We start from the raw sequence: 16,444 nt of genomic DNA, 5'->3' as shown, positions 1-16,444 counted from the left end.
AATCCGCCAACTGTTGACAGTCAACTCGTGCAATTTTGTTCGACCTGTTGCTGGCTTAGCCTATATTTCCTACCTATGCATTTAGTTATTTATTTATTTATTTATTTATTTATTTTGCTTTCAAACGGAGGAAGCAAATATTCAAAGGGGTTGGAACATCTACGTACTAGGGAGCAGGCACGCACAGACAGACAGCCTGAAAAAAAAAAAGTTGCACTGGCTGATGGAGAGAAAAGCTTACGGCACCTGGTATTCCCAGGCGGTCTCCCATCCAAGTACTAACCAGGCCCGACGCTGCTTAGCTTCCGAGATCGGACGAGATCGGGCGTGTTCAGCGTGGTATGGCCGTAAGCGAAAGCAACCGGCCAAAGTAACCTACTTAAAGCTCCCCAACCCGGGTTGGAGACGCGTGTGTTGTGAAAGGTGAGGTACGCTACAGTATGTGTTCATGAAAACAAGGGCGCATTTTCCGCGTGGAGTTCAACTTTGAAAGTGAAGAATACAACAAATGGCATTTAAAACTTGGTAACATTTCCAATAACTGTTCCTTCTTTATCCTAAAAACGAAGGGTACTGACAGAAGAGTTTGGTTAGGCAAGTGCATATACTTTACTCACAGTTCAACACACATAGGGCAGCTTTATCTCTGATTAAAACGCTCACAGATTTGTTTAGAAGCTAAAGAAATTGTAATGGTGACATAGCATGGCAAAAACCACTTGGTGTACACCATTTGAAACTACCACAAGTAAATTAGAAAACGTCACTGGAGTAAAAAAAAAAAAAAAAAGCTCAGCTTTTCAAACAAAGATGATACTCAAAGCTAAGGAGAGAAATCAGTGTCTGGCCATGCATGAGAATATAAAACCACTAAGTATTTGATGGGATATAAAAAATAAAATAAAAAATCCTTTTTTTAAGCGGAGCGAAAACACAGGGGATGTTTCATTGGAGAGAACAGCCCTAATTTACAATTCATGAAATATAAGCTTCGTTTTAGAAACGTAGCCTCTCAATGAAAACAACGTACACATACCGGTCGGGATGCAGACGCTCCGAGTTGGGTCTCTGGCCAGTTAGGATTGCGCCTTCAGGTCATGTGTTGTGAAGAGGGTTGTTTCATGGATCCGCTTTGCTTCAACTTCGCCACGGAGAAAGTAAAAACAACTGCTCCAACTGCAGTTCTCTACTGGTGTGCTAGAGTCACTGGCAGCCAATGATCCATACATGTCCACAAATGTACACTAACGACGGAAAGCGTGGCGCTCCCTCCGGCGACGGAGACGTGAATGAGCGCTTCTCCTTAGCGCACGGTTTATATAGGCCTTATACGTAATAGTAGACACACGTCAATCGAATGCTGCATCTAATACGACAACATAGGCTATGTAGTAGCAACTGCTGTCAAGCAAAACTTCATGAAGCACGCTGATATTAGCTTTTCAAATATCAATTCGCTGTGCGTAAAAACAGGAACTTTGGTCACTCGCTCTACTCGGACATCCTGAAACGAGTAACCTACAGTTGTTCAGGAAAACACCACAATATCTGGGATGTCGACAGCCATGCAGACTGTAGGCTATTATCCATACTCAGGCAGTGTTGAAAAAATGACTTTGCAGCTCTTGGGCGAATGAACACAGCGAGACCGGGAATTGTACAAAACGGTGAAAACTAAAGGGACATAGAAAACAAAGCTGTCACCCCCAAAAAATAAGCTAAACATTCCAGATGAAAACAAGCACTAAAACTCCCCCAATCCGCCAACTGTTGACAGTCAACTCGTGCAATTTTGTTCGACCTGTTGCTGGCTTAGCCTATATGTCCTACCTATGCATTTAGTTATTTATTTATTTATTTATTTATTTATTTTGCTTTCAAACGGAGGAAGCAAATATTCAAAGGGGTTGGAACATCTACGTACTAGGGAGCAGGCACGCAGAGACAGACAGCCTGAAAAAAAAAAAGTTGCACTGGCTGATGGAGAGAAAAGCTTACGGCACCTGGTATTCCCAGGCGGTCTCCCATCCAAGTACTAACCAGGCCCGACGCTGCTTAGCTTCCGAGATCGGACGAGATCGGGCGTGTTCAGCGTGGTATGGCCGTAAGCGAAAGCAACCGGCCAAAGTAACCTACTTAAAGCTCCCCAACCCGGGTAGGAGACGCGTGTGTTGTGAAAGGTGAGGTACGCTACAGTATGTGTTCATGAAAACAAGGGCGCATTTTCCGCGTGGAGTTCAACTTTGAAAGTGAAGAATACAACAAATGGCATTTAAAACTTGGTAACATTTCCAATAACTGTTCCTTCTTTATCCTAAAAACGAAGGGTACTGACAGAAGAGTTTGGTTAGGCAAGTGCATATACTTTACTCACAGTTCAACACACATAGGGCAGCTTTATCTCTGATTAAAACGCTCACAGATTTGTTTAGAAGCTAAAGAAATTGTAATGGTGACATAGCATGGCAAAAACCACTTGGTGTACACCATTTGAAACTACCACAAGTAAATTAGAAAACGTCACTGGAGTAAAAAAAAAAAAAAAAGCTCAGCTTTTCAAACAAAGATGATACTCAAAGCTAAGGAGAGAAATCAGTGTCTGGCCATGCATGAGAATATAAAACCACTAAGTATTTGATGGGATATAAAAAATAAAAAATAAATCCTTTTTTTAAGCGGAGCGAAAACACAGGGGATGTTTCATTGGAGAGAACAACCCTAATTTACAATTCATGAAATATAAGCTTCGTTTTAGAAACGTAGCCTCTCAATGAAAACAACGTACACATACCGGTCGGGATGCAGACGCTCCGAGTTGGGTCTCTGGCCAGTTAGGATTGCGCCTTCAGGTCATGTGTTGTGAAGAGGGTTGTTTCATGGATCCGCTTTGCTTCAACTTCGCCACGGAGAAAGTAAAAACAACTGCTCCAACTGCAGTTCTCTACTGGTGTGCTAGAGTCACTGGCAGCCAATGATCCATACATGTCCACAAATGTACACTAACGACGGAAAGCGTGGCGCTCCCTCCGGCGACGGAGACGTGAATGAGCGCTTCTCCTTAGCGCACGGTTTATATAGGCCTTATACGTAATAGTAGACACACGTCAATCGAATGCTGCATCTAATACGACAACATAGGCTATGTAGTAGCAACTGCTGTCAAGCAAAACTTCATGAAGCACGCTGATATTAGCTTTTCAAATATCAATTCGCTGTGCGTAAAAACAGGAACTTTGGTCACTCGCTCTACTCGGACATCCTGAAACGAGTAACCTACAGTTGTTCAGGAAAACACCACAATATCTGGGATGTCGACAGCCATGCAGACTGTAGGCTATTATCCATACTCAGGCAGTGTTGAAAAAATGACTTTGCAGCTCTTGGGCGAATGAACACAGCGAGACCGGGAATTGTACAAAACGGTGAAAACTAAAGGGACATAGAAAACAAAGCTGTCACCCCCAAAAAATAAGCTAAACATTCCAGATGAAAACAAGCACTAAAACTCCCCCAATCCGCCAACTGTTGACAGTCAACTCGTGCAATTTTGTTCGACCTGTTGCTGGCTTAGCCTATATTTCCTACCTATGCATTTAGTTATTTATTTATTTATTTATTTATTTATTTTGCTTTCAAACGGAGGAAGCAAATATTCAAAGGGGTTGGAACATCTACGTACTAGGGAGCAGGCACGCACAGACAGACAGCCTGAAAAAAAAAAAGTTGCACTGGCTGATGGAGAGAAAAGCTTACGGCACCTGGTATTCCCAGGCGGTCTCCCATCCAAGTACTAACCAGGCCCGACGCTGCTTAGCTTCCGAGATCGGACGAGATCGGGCGTGTTCAGCGTGGTATGGCCGTAAGCGAAAGCAACCGGCCAAAGTAACCTACTTAAAGCTCCCCAACCCGGGTTGGAGACGCGTGTGTTGTGAAAGGTGAGGTACGCTACAGTATGTGTTCATGAAAACAAGGGCGCATTTTCCGCGTGGAGTTCAACTTTGAAAGTGAAGAATACAACAAATGGCATTTAAAACTTGGTAACATTTCCAATAACTGTTCCTTCTTTATCCTAAAAACGAAGGGTACTGACAGAAGAGTTTGGTTAGGCAAGTGCATATACTTTACTCACAGTTCAACACACATAGGGCAGCTTTATCTCTGATTAAAACGCTCACAGATTTGTTTAGAAGCTAAAGAAATTGTAATGGTGACATAGCATGGCAAAAACCACTTGGTGTACACCATTTGAAACTACCACAAGTAAATTAGAAAACGTCACTGGAGTAAAAAAAAAAAAAAAAAGCTCAGCTTTTCAAACAAAGATGATACTCAAAGCTAAGGAGAGAAATCAGTGTCTGGCCATGCATGAGAATATAAAACCACTAAGTATTTGATGGGATATAAAAAATAAAATAAAAAATCCTTTTTTTAAGCGGAGCGAAAACACAGGGGATGTTTCATTGGAGAGAACAGCCCTAATTTACAATTCATGAAATATAAGCTTCGTTTTAGAAACGTAGCCTCTCAATGAAAACAACGTACACATACCGGTCGGGATGCAGACGCTCCGAGTTGGGTCTCTGGCCAGTTAGGATTGCGCCTTCAGGTCATGTGTTGTGAAGAGGGTTGTTTCATGGATCCGCTTTGCTTCAACTTCGCCACGGAGAAAGTAAAAACAACTGCTCCAACTGCAGTTCTCTACTGGTGTGCTAGAGTCACTGGCAGCCAATGATCCATACATGTCCACAAATGTACACTAACGACGGAAAGCGTGGCGCTCCCTCCGGCGACGGAGACGTGAATGAGCGCTTCTCCTTAGCGCACGGTTTATATAGGCCTTATACGTAATAGTAGACACACGTCAATCGAATGCTGCATCTAATACGACAACATAGGCTATGTAGTAGCAACTGCTGTCAAGCAAAACTTCATGAAGCACGCTGATATTAGCTTTTCAAATATCAATTCGCTGTGCGTAAAAACAGGAACTTTGGTCACTCGCTCTACTCGGACATCCTGAAACGAGTAACCTACAGTTGTTCAGGAAAACACCACAATATCTGGGATGTCGACAGCCATGCAGACTGTAGGCTATTATCCATACTCAGGCAGTGTTGAAAAAATGACTTTGCAGCTCTTGGGCGAATGAACACAGCGAGACCGGGAATTGTACAAAACGGTGAAAACTAAAGGGACATAGAAAACAAAGCTGTCACCCCCAAAAAATAAGCTAAACATTCCAGATGAAAACAAGCACTAAAACTCCCCCAATCCGCCAACTGTTGACAGTCAACTCGTGCAATTTTGTTCGACCTGTTGCTGGCTTAGCCTATATTTCCTACCTATGCATTTAGTTATTTATTTATTTATTTATTTATTTATTTTGCTTTCAAACGGAGGAAGCAAATATTCAAAGGGGTTGGAACATCTACGTACTAGGGAGCAGGCACGCACAGACAGACAGCCTGAAAAAAAAAAAGTTGCACTGGCTGATGGAGAGAAAAGCTTACGGCACCTGGTATTCCCAGGCGGTCTCCCATCCAAGTACTAACCAGGCCCGACGCTGCTTAGCTTCCGAGATCGGACGAGATCGGGCGTGTTCAGCGTGGTATGGCCGTAAGCGAAAGCAACCGGCCAAAGTAACCTACTTAAAGCTCCCCAACCCGGGTTGGAGACGCGTGTGTTGTGAAAGGTGAGGTACGCTACAGTATGTGTTCATGAAAACAAGGGCGCATTTTCCGCGTGGAGTTCAACTTTGAAAGTGAAGAATACAACAAATGGCATTTAAAACTTGGTAACATTTCCAATAACTGTTCCTTCTTTATCCTAAAAACGAAGGGTACTGACAGAAGAGTTTGGTTAGGCAAGTGCATATACTTTACTCACAGTTCAACACACATAGGGCAGCTTTATCTCTGATTAAAACGCTCACAGATTTGTTTAGAAGCTAAAGAAATTGTAATGGTGACATAGCATGGCAAAAACCACTTGGTGTACACCATTTGAAACTACCACAAGTAAATTAGAAAACGTCACTGGAGTAAAAAAAAAAAAAAAAAGCTCAGCTTTTCAAACAAAGATGATACTCAAAGCTAAGGAGAGAAATCAGTGTCTGGCCATGCATGAGAATATAAAACCACTAAGTATTTGATGGGATATAAAAAATAAAATAAAAAATCCTTTTTTTAAGCGGAGCGAAAACACAGGGGATGTTTCATTGGAGAGAACAGCCCTAATTTACAATTCATGAAATATAAGCTTCGTTTTAGAAACGTAGCCTCTCAATGAAAACAACGTACACATACCGGTCGGGATGCAGACGCTCCGAGTTGGGTCTCTGGCCAGTTAGGATTGCGCCTTCAGGTCATGTGTTGTGAAGAGGGTTGTTTCATGGATCCGCTTTGCTTCAACTTCGCCACGGAGAAAGTAAAAACAACTGCTCCAACTGCAGTTCTCTACTGGTGTGCTAGAGTCACTGGCAGCCAATGATCCATACATGTCCACAAATGTACACTAACGACGGAAAGCGTGGCGCTCCCTCCGGCGACGGAGACGTGAATGAGCGCTTCTCCTTAGCGCACGGTTTATATAGGCCTTATACGTAATAGTAGACACACGTCAATCGAATGCTGCATCTAATACGACAACATAGGCTATGTAGTAGCAACTGCTGTCAAGCAAAACTTCATGAAGCACGCTGATATTAGCTTTTCAAATATCAATTCGCTGTGCGTAAAAACAGGAACTTTGGTCACTCGCTCTACTCGGACATCCTGAAACGAGTAACCTACAGTTGTTCAGGAAAACACCACAATATCTGGGATGTCGACAGCCATGCAGACTGTAGGCTATTATCCATACTCAGGCAGTGTTGAAAAAATGACTTTGCAGCTCTTGGGCGAATGAACACAGCGAGACCGGGAATTGTACAAAACGGTGAAAACTAAAGGGACATAGAAAACAAAGCTGTCACCCCCAAAAAATAAGCTAAACATTCCAGATGAAAACAAGCACTAAAACTCCCCCAATCCGCCAACTGTTGACAGTCAACTCGTGCAATTTTGTTCGACCTGTTGCTGGCTTAGCCTATATGTCCTACCTATGCATTTAGTTATTTATTTATTTATTTATTTATTTATTTTGCTTTCAAACGGAGGAAGCAAATATTCAAAGGGGTTGGAACATCTACGTACTAGGGAGCAGGCACGCAGAGACAGACAGCCTGAAAAAAAAAAAGTTGCACTGGCTGATGGAGAGAAAAGCTTACGGCACCTGGTATTCCCAGGCGGTCTCCCATCCAAGTACTAACCAGGCCCGACGCTGCTTAGCTTCCGAGATCGGACGAGATCGGGCGTGTTCAGCGTGGTATGGCCGTAAGCGAAAGCAACCGGCCAAAGTAACCTACTTAAAGCTCCCCAACCCGGGTAGGAGACGCGTGTGTTGTGAAAGGTGAGGTACGCTACAGTATGTGTTCATGAAAACAAGGGCGCATTTTCCGCGTGGAGTTCAACTTTGAAAGTGAAGAATACAACAAATGGCATTTAAAACTTGGTAACATTTCCAATAACTGTTCCTTCTTTATCCTAAAAACGAAGGGTACTGACAGAAGAGTTTGGTTAGGCAAGTGCATATACTTTACTCACAGTTCAACACACATAGGGCAGCTTTATCTCTGATTAAAACGCTCACAGATTTGTTTAGAAGCTAAAGAAATTGTAATGGTGACATAGCATGGCAAAAACCACTTGGTGTACACCATTTGAAACTACCACAAGTAAATTAGAAAACGTCACTGGAGTAAAAAAAAAAAAAAAAGCTCAGCTTTTCAAACAAAGATGATACTCAAAGCTAAGGAGAGAAATCAGTGTCTGGCCATGCATGAGAATATAAAACCACTAAGTATTTGATGGGATATAAAAAATAAAAAATAAATCCTTTTTTTAAGCGGAGCGAAAACACAGGGGATGTTTCATTGGAGAGAACAACCCTAATTTACAATTCATGAAATATAAGCTTCGTTTTAGAAACGTAGCCTCTCAATGAAAACAACGTACACATACCGGTCGGGATGCAGACGCTCCGAGTTGGGTCTCTGGCCAGTTAGGATTGCGCCTTCAGGTCATGTGTTGTGAAGAGGGTTGTTTCATGGATCCGCTTTGCTTCAACTTCGCCACGGAGAAAGTAAAAACAACTGCTCCAACTGCAGTTCTCTACTGGTGTGCTAGAGTCACTGGCAGCCAATGATCCATACATGTCCACAAATGTACACTAACGACGGAAAGCGTGGCGCTCCCTCCGGCGACGGAGACGCGAATGAGCGCTTCTCCTTAGCGCACGGTTTATATAGGCCTTATACGTAATAGTAGACACACGTCAATCGAATGCTGCATCTAATACGACAACATAGGCTATGTAGTAGCAACTGCTGTCAAGCAAAACTTCATGAAGCACGCTGATATTAGCTTTTCAAATATCAATTCGCTGTGCGTAAAAACAGGAACTTTGGTCACTCGCTCTACTCGGACATCCTGAAACGAGTAACCTACAGTTGTTCAGGAAAACACCACAATATCTGGGATGTCGACAGCCATGCAGACTGTAGGCTATTATCCATACTCAGGCAGTGTTGAAAAAATGACTTTGCAGCTCTTGGGCGAATGAACACAGCGAGACCGGGAATTGTACAAAACGGTGAAAACTAAAGGGACATAGAAAACAAAGCTGTCACCCCCAAAAAATAAGCTAAACATTCCAGATGAAAACAAGCACTAAAACTCCCCCAATCCGCCAACTGTTGACAGTCAACTCGTGCAATTTTGTTCGACCTGTTGCTGGCTTAGCCTATATTTCCTACCTATGCATTTAGTTATTTATTTATTTATTTATTTATTTATTTTGCTTTCAAACGGAGGAAGCAAATATTCAAAGGGGTTGGAACATCTACGTACTAGGGAGCAGGCACGCACAGACAGACAGCCTGAAAAAAAAAAAGTTGCACTGGCTGATGGAGAGAAAAGCTTACGGCACCTGGTATTCCCAGGCGGTCTCCCATCCAAGTACTAACCAGGCCCGACGCTGCTTAGCTTCCGAGATCGGACGAGATCGGGCGTGTTCAGCGTGGTATGGCCGTAAGCGAAAGCAACCGGCCAAAGTAACCTACTTAAAGCTCCCCAACCCGGGTTGGAGACGCGTGTGTTGTGAAAGGTGAGGTACGCTACAGTATGTGTTCATGAAAACAAGGGCGCATTTTCCGCGTGGAGTTCAACTTTGAAAGTGAAGAATACAACAAATGGCATTTAAAACTTGGTAACATTTCCAATAACTGTTCCTTCTTTATCCTAAAAACGAAGGGTACTGACAGAAGAGTTTGGTTAGGCAAGTGCATATACTTTACTCACAGTTCAACACACATAGGGCAGCTTTATCTCTGATTAAAACGCTCACAGATTTGTTTAGAAGCTAAAGAAATTGTAATGGTGACATAGCATGGCAAAAACCACTTGGTGTACACCATTTGAAACTACCACAAGTAAATTAGAAAACGTCACTGGAGTAAAAAAAAAAAAAAAAAGCTCAGCTTTTCAAACAAAGATGATACTCAAAGCTAAGGAGAGAAATCAGTGTCTGGCCATGCATGAGAATATACAACCACTAAGTATTTGATGGGATATAAAAAATAAAATAAAAAATCCTTTTTTTAAGCGGAGCGAAAACACAGGGGATGTTTCATTGGAGAGAACAGCCCTAATTTACAATTCATGAAATATAAGCTTCGTTTTAGAAACGTAGCCTCTCAATGAAAACAACGTACACATACCGGTCGGGATGCAGACGCTCCGAGTTGGGTCTCTGGCCAGTTAGGATTGCGCCTTCAGGTCATGTGTTGTGAAGAGGGTTGTTTCATGGATCCGCTTTGCTTCAACTTCGCCACGGAGAAAGTAAAAACAACTGCTCCAACTGCAGTTCTCTACTGGTGTGCTAGAGTCACTGGCAGCCAATGATCCATACATGTCCACAAATGTACACTAACGACGGAAAGCGTGGCGCTCCCTCCGGCGACGGAGACGTGAATGAGCGCTTCTCCTTAGCGCACGGTTTATATAGGCCTTATACGTAATAGTAGACACACGTCAATCGAATGCTGCATCTAATACGACAACATAGGCTATGTAGTAGCAACTGCTGTCAAGCAAAACTTCATGAAGCACGCTGATATTAGCTTTTCAAATATCAATTCGCTGTGCGTAAAAACAGGAACTTTGGTCACTCGCTCTACTCGGACATCCTGAAACGAGTAACCTACAGTTGTTCAGGAAAACACCACAATATCTGGGATGTCGACAGCCATGCAGACTGTAGGCTATTATCCATACTCAGGCAGTGTTGAAAAAATGACTTTGCAGCTCTTGGGCGAATGAACACAGCGAGACCGGGAATTGTACAAAACGGTGAAAACTAAAGGGACATAGAAAACAAAGCTGTCACCCCCAAAAAATAAGCTAAACATTCCAGATGAAAACAAGCACTAAAACTCCCCCAATCCGCCAACTGTTGACAGTCAACTCGTGCAATTTTGTTCGACCTGTTGCTGGCTTAGCCTATATGTCCTACCTATGCATTTAGTTATTTATTTATTTATTTATTTATTTATTTTGCTTTCAAACGGAGGAAGCAAATATTCAAAGGGGTTGGAACATCTACGTACTAGGGAGCAGGCACGCAGAGACAGACAGCCTGAAAAAAAAAAAGTTGCACTGGCTGATGGAGAGAAAAGCTTACGGCACCTGGTATTCCCAGGCGGTCTCCCATCCAAGTACTAACCAGGCCCGACGCTGCTTAGCTTCCGAGATCGGACGAGATCGGGCGTGTTCAGCGTGGTATGGCCGTAAGCGAAAGCAACCGGCCAAAGTAACCTACTTAAAGCTCCCCAACCCGGGTAGGAGACGCGTGTGTTGTGAAAGGTGAGGTACGCTACAGTATGTGTTCATGAAAACAAGGGCGCATTTTCCGCGTGGAGTTCAACTTTGAAAGTGAAGAATACAACAAATGGCATTTAAAACTTGGTAACATTTCCAATAACTGTTCCTTCTTTATCCTAAAAACGAAGGGTACTGACAGAAGAGTTTGGTTAGGCAAGTGCATATACTTTACTCACAGTTCAACACACATAGGGCAGCTTTATCTCTGATTAAAACGCTCACAGATTTGTTTAGAAGCTAAAGAAATTGTAATGGTGACATAGCATGGCAAAAACCACTTGGTGTACACCATTTGAAACTACCACAAGTAAATTAGAAAACGTCACTGGAGTAAAAAAAAAAAAAAAAGCTCAGCTTTTCAAACAAAGATGATACTCAAAGCTAAGGAGAGAAATCAGTGTCTGGCCATGCATGAGAATATAAAACCACTAAGTATTTGATGGGATATAAAAAATAAAAAATAAATCCTTTTTTTAAGCGGAGCGAAAACACAGGGGATGTTTCATTGGAGAGAACAACCCTAATTTACAATTCATGAAATATAAGCTTCGTTTTAGAAACGTAGCCTCTCAATGAAAACAACGTACACATACCGGTCGGGATGCAGACGCTCCGAGTTGGGTCTCTGGCCAGTTAGGATTGCGCCTTCAGGTCATGTGTTGTGAAGAGGGTTGTTTCATGGATCCGCTTTGCTTCAACTTCGCCACGGAGAAAGTAAAAACAACTGCTCCAACTGCAGTTCTCTACTGGTGTGCTAGAGTCACTGGCAGCCAATGATCCATACATGTCCACAAATGTACACTAACGACGGAAAGCGTGGCGCTCCCTCCGGCGACGGAGACGCGAATGAGCGCTTCTCCTTAGCGCACGGTTTATATAGGCCTTATACGTAATAGTAGACACACGTCAATCGAATGCTGCATCTAATACGACAACATAGGCTATGTAGTAGCAACTGCTGTCAAGCAAAACTTCATGAAGCACGCTGATATTAGCTTTTCAAATATCAATTCGCTGTGCGTAAAAACAGGAACTTTGGTCACTCGCTCTACTCGGACATCCTGAAACGAGTAACCTACAGTTGTTCAGGAAAACACCACAATATCTGGGATGTCGACAGCCATGCAGACTGTAGGCTATTATCCATACTCAGGCAGTGTTGAAAAAATGACTTTGCAGCTCTTGGGCGAATGAACACAGCGAGACCGGGAATTGTACAAAACGGTGAAAACTAAAGGGACATAGAAAACAAAGCTGTCACCCCCAAAAAATAAGCTAAACATTCCAGATGAAAACAAGCACTAAAACTCCCCCAATCCGCCAACTGTTGACAGTCAACTCGTGCAATTTTGTTCGACCTGTTGCTGGCTTAGCCTATATTTCCTACCTATGCATTTAGTTATTTATTTATTTATTTATTTATTTATTTTGCTTTCAAACGGAGGAAGCAAATATTCAAAGGGGTTGGAACATCTACGTACTAGGGAGCAGGCACGCACAGACAGACAGCCTGAAAAAAAAAAAGTTGCACTGGCTGATGGAGAGAAAAGCTTACGGCACCTGGTATTCCCAGGCGGTCTCCCATCCAAGTACTAACCAGGCCCGACGCTGCTTAGCTTCCGAGATCGGACGAGATCGGGCGTGTTCAGCGTGGTATGGCCGTAAGCGAAAGCAACCGGCCAAAGTAACCTACTTAAAGCTCCCCAACCCGGGTTGGAGACGCGTGTGTTGTGAAAGGTGAGGTACGCTACAGTATGTGTTCATGAAAACAAGGGCGCATTTTCCGCGTGGAGTTCAACTTTGAAAGTGAAGAATACAACAAATGGCATTTAAAACTTGGTAACATTTCCAATAACTGTTCCTTCTTTATCCTAAAAACGAAGGGTACTGACAGAAGAGTTTGGTTAGGCAAGTGCATATACTTTACTCACAGTTCAACACACATAGGGCAGCTTTATCTCTGATTAAAACGCTCACAGATTTGTTTAGAAGCTAAAGAAATTGTAATGGTGACATAGCATGGCAAAAACCACTTGGTGTACACCATTTGAAACTACCACAAGTAAATTAGAAAACGTCACTGGAGTAAAAAAAAAAAAAAAAAGCTCAGCTTTTCAAACAAAGATGATACTCAAAGCTAAGGAGAGAAATCAGTGTCTGGCCATGCATGAGAATATAAAACCACTAAGTATTTGATGGGATATAAAAAATAAAATAAAAAATCCTTTTTTTAAGCGGAGCGAAAACACAGGGGATGTTTCATTGGAGAGAACAGCCCTAATTTACAATTCATGAAATATAAGCTTCGTTTTAGAAACGTAGCCTCTCAATGAAAACAACGTACACATACCGGTCGGGATGCAGACGCTCCGAGTTGGGTCTCTGGCCAGTTAGGATTGCGCCTTCAGGTCATGTGTTGTGAAGAGGGTTGTTTCATGGATCCGCTTTGCTTCAACTTCGCCACGGAGAAAGTAAAAACAACTGCTCCAACTGCAGTTCTCTACTGGTGTGCTAGAGTCACTGGCAGCCAATGATCCATACATGTCCACAAATGTACACTAACGACGGAAAGCGTGGCGCTCCCTCCGGCGACGGAGACGCGAATGAGCGCTTCTCCTTAGCGCACGGTTTATATAGGCCTTATACGTAATAGTAGACACACGTCAATCGAATGCTGCATCTAATACGACAACATAGGCTATGTAGTAGCAACTGCTGTCAAGCAAAACTTCATGAAGCACGCTGATATTAGCTTTTCAAATATCAATTCGCTGTGCGTAAAAACAGGAACTTTGGTCACTCGCTCTACTCGGACATCCTGAAACGAGTAACCTACAGTTGTTCAGGAAAACACCACAATATCTGGGATGTCGACAGCCATGCAGACTGTAGGCTATTATCCATACTCAGGCAGTGTTGAAAAAATGACTTTGCAGCTCTTGGGCGAATGAACACAGCGAGACCGGGAATTGTACAAAACGGTGAAAACTAAAGGGACATAGAAAACAAAGCTGTCACCCCCAAAAAATAAGCTAAACATTCCAGATGAAAACAAGCACTAAAACTCCCCCAATCCGCCAACTGTTGACAGTCAACTCGTGCAATTTTGTTCGACCTGTTGCTGGCTTAGCCTATATTTCCTACCTATGCATTTAGTTATTTATTTATTTATTTATTTATTTATTTTGCTTTCAAACGGAGGAAGCAAATATTCAAAGGGGTTGGAACATCTACGTACTAGGGAGCAGGCACGCACAGACAGACAGCCTGAAAAAAAAAAAGTTGCACTGGCTGATGGAGAGAAAAGCTTACGGCACCTGGTATTCCCAGGCGGTCTCCCATCCAAGTACTAACCAGGCCCGACGCTGCTTAGCTTCCGAGATCGGACGAGATCGGGCGTGTTCAGCGTGGTATGGCCGTAAGCGAAAGCAACCGGCCAAAGTAACCTACTTAAAGCTCCCCAACCCGGGTTGGAGACGCGTGTGTTGTGAAAGGTGAGGTACGCTACAGTATGTGTTCATGAAAACAAGGGCGCATTTTCCGCGTGGAGTTCAACTTTGAAAGTGAAGAATACAACAAATGGCATTTAAAACTTGGTAACATTTCCAATAACTGTTCCTTCTTTATCCTAAAAACGAAGGGTACTGACAGAAGAGTTTGGTTAGGCAAGTGCATATACTTTACTCACAGTTCAACACACATAGGGCAGCTTTATCTCTGATTAAAACGCTCACAGATTTGTTTAGAAGCTAAAGAAATTGTAATGGTGACATAGCATGGCAAAAACCACTTGGTGTACACCATTTGAAACTACCACAAGTAAATTAGAAAACGTCACTGGAGTAAAAAAAAAAAAAAAAAGCTCAGCTTTTCAAACAAAGATGATACTCAAAGCTAAGGAGAGAAATCAGTGTCTGGCCATGCATGAGAATATAAAACCACTAAGTATTTGATGGGATATAAAAAATAAAATAAAAAATCCTTTTTTTAAGCGGAGCGAAAACACAGGGGATGTTTCATTGGAGAGAACAGCCCTAATTTACAATTCATGAAATATAAGCTTCGTTTTAGAAACGTAGCCTCTCAATGAAAACAACGTACACATACCGGTCGGGATGCAGACGCTCCGAGTTGGGTCTCTGGCCAGTTAGGATTGCGCCTTCAGGTCATGTGTTGTGAAGAGGGTTGTTTCATGGATCCGCTTTGCTTCAACTTCGCCACGGAGAAAGTAAAAACAACTGCTCCAACTGCAGTTCTCTACTGGTGTGCTAGAGTCACTGGCAGCCAATGATCCATACATGTCCACAAATGTACACTAACGACGGAAAGCGTGGCGCTCCCTCCGGCGACGGAGACGTGAATGAGCGCTTCTCCTTAGCGCACGGTTTATATAGGCCTTATACGTAATAGTAGACACACGTCAATCGAATGCTGCATCTAATACGACAACATAGGCTATGTAGTAGCAACTGCTGTCAAGCAAAACTTCATGAAGCACGCTGATATTAGCTTTTCAAATATCAATTCGCTGTGCGTAAAAACAGGAACTTTGGTCACTCGCTCTACTCGGACATCCTGAAACGAGTAACCTACAGTTGTTCAGGAAAACACCACAATATCTGGGATGTCGACAGCCATGCAGACTGTAGGCTATTATCCATACTCAGGCAGTGTTGAAAAAATGACTTTGCAGCTCTTGGGCGAATGAACACAGCGAGACCGGGAATTGTACAAAACGGTGAAAACTAAAGGGACATAGAAAACAAAGCTGTCACCCCCAAAAAATAAGCTAAACATTCCAGATGAAAACAAGCACTAAAACTCCCCCAATCCGCCAACTGTTGACAGTCAACTCGTGCAATTTTGTTCGACCTGTTGCTGGCTTAGCCTATATTTCCTACCTATGCATTTAGTTATTTATTTATTTATTTATTTATTTATTTTGCTTTCAAACGGAGGAAGCAAATATTCAAAGGGGTTGGAACATCTACGTACTAGGGAGCAGGCACGCACAGACAGACAGCCTGAAAAAAAAAAAGTTGCACTGGCTGATGGAGAGAAAAGCTTACGGCACCTGGTATTCCCAGGCGGTCTCCCATCCAAGTACTAACCAGGCCCGACGCTGCTTAGCTTCCGAGATCGGACGAGATCGGGCGTGTTCAGCGTGGTATGGCCGTAAGCGAAAGCAACCGGCCAAAGTAACCTACTTAAAGCTCCCCAACCCGGGTTGGAGACGCGTGTGTTGTGAAAGGTGAGGTACGCTACAGTATGTGTTCATGAAAACAAGGGTGCATTTTCCGCGTGGAGTTCAACTTTGAAAGTGAAGAATACAACAAATGGCATTTAAAACTTGGTAACATTTCCAATAACTGTTCCTTCTTTATCCTAAAAACGAAGGGTACTGACAGAAGAGTTTGGTTAGGCAAGTGCATATACTTTACTCACAGTTCAACACACATAGGGCA

At 42.9% G+C, this 16,444-nt stretch overlaps 10 non-coding genes across 10 annotated transcripts; all 10 read right to left on the bottom strand.

Annotated features, from left to right (window-relative positions):
• Positions 1-234: 234 nt before the first annotated feature.
• LOC134062956 (5S ribosomal RNA) lies at positions 235-353 on the bottom strand. Its single transcript, XR_009935734.1, has one exon. It is a non-coding gene; the product is annotated as a 5S ribosomal RNA (ribosomal RNA).
• A 1,638-nt stretch (positions 354-1,991) lies between these two features.
• LOC134062955 (5S ribosomal RNA) lies at positions 1,992-2,110 on the bottom strand. Its single transcript, XR_009935733.1, has one exon. It is a non-coding gene; the product is annotated as a 5S ribosomal RNA (ribosomal RNA).
• Positions 2,111-3,746: 1,636 nt separating this feature from the next.
• Positions 3,747-3,865, bottom strand: LOC134062954 (5S ribosomal RNA). The gene has a single exon (XR_009935732.1). It is a non-coding gene; the product is annotated as a 5S ribosomal RNA (ribosomal RNA).
• Positions 3,866-5,503: 1,638 nt separating this feature from the next.
• Positions 5,504-5,622, bottom strand: LOC134062953 (5S ribosomal RNA). Its single transcript, XR_009935731.1, has one exon. It is a non-coding gene; the product is annotated as a 5S ribosomal RNA (ribosomal RNA).
• Positions 5,623-7,260: 1,638 nt separating this feature from the next.
• LOC134062952 (5S ribosomal RNA) lies at positions 7,261-7,379 on the bottom strand. The gene has a single exon (XR_009935730.1). It is a non-coding gene; the product is annotated as a 5S ribosomal RNA (ribosomal RNA).
• Positions 7,380-9,015: 1,636 nt separating this feature from the next.
• LOC134062951 (5S ribosomal RNA) lies at positions 9,016-9,134 on the bottom strand. The gene has a single exon (XR_009935729.1). It is a non-coding gene; the product is annotated as a 5S ribosomal RNA (ribosomal RNA).
• A 1,638-nt stretch (positions 9,135-10,772) lies between these two features.
• On the bottom strand, positions 10,773-10,891 carry LOC134062950 (5S ribosomal RNA). Its single transcript, XR_009935728.1, has one exon. It is a non-coding gene; the product is annotated as a 5S ribosomal RNA (ribosomal RNA).
• A 1,636-nt stretch (positions 10,892-12,527) lies between these two features.
• On the bottom strand, positions 12,528-12,646 carry LOC134062949 (5S ribosomal RNA). Its single transcript, XR_009935727.1, has one exon. It is a non-coding gene; the product is annotated as a 5S ribosomal RNA (ribosomal RNA).
• Positions 12,647-14,284: 1,638 nt separating this feature from the next.
• Positions 14,285-14,403, bottom strand: LOC134062948 (5S ribosomal RNA). Its single transcript, XR_009935726.1, has one exon. It is a non-coding gene; the product is annotated as a 5S ribosomal RNA (ribosomal RNA).
• Positions 14,404-16,041: 1,638 nt separating this feature from the next.
• LOC134062947 (5S ribosomal RNA) lies at positions 16,042-16,160 on the bottom strand. The gene has a single exon (XR_009935725.1). It is a non-coding gene; the product is annotated as a 5S ribosomal RNA (ribosomal RNA).
• Between the last annotated feature and the right edge of the window lie 284 nt (positions 16,161-16,444).

Source organism: Sardina pilchardus, chromosome 17, assembly GCF_963854185.1.
Source record: "Sardina pilchardus chromosome 17, fSarPil1.1, whole genome shotgun sequence".
NCBI classification, from domain to species: domain Eukaryota; kingdom Metazoa; phylum Chordata; class Actinopteri; order Clupeiformes; family Clupeidae; genus Sardina; species Sardina pilchardus.
This window is presented reverse-complemented; position numbering and strand designations above follow the sequence as displayed.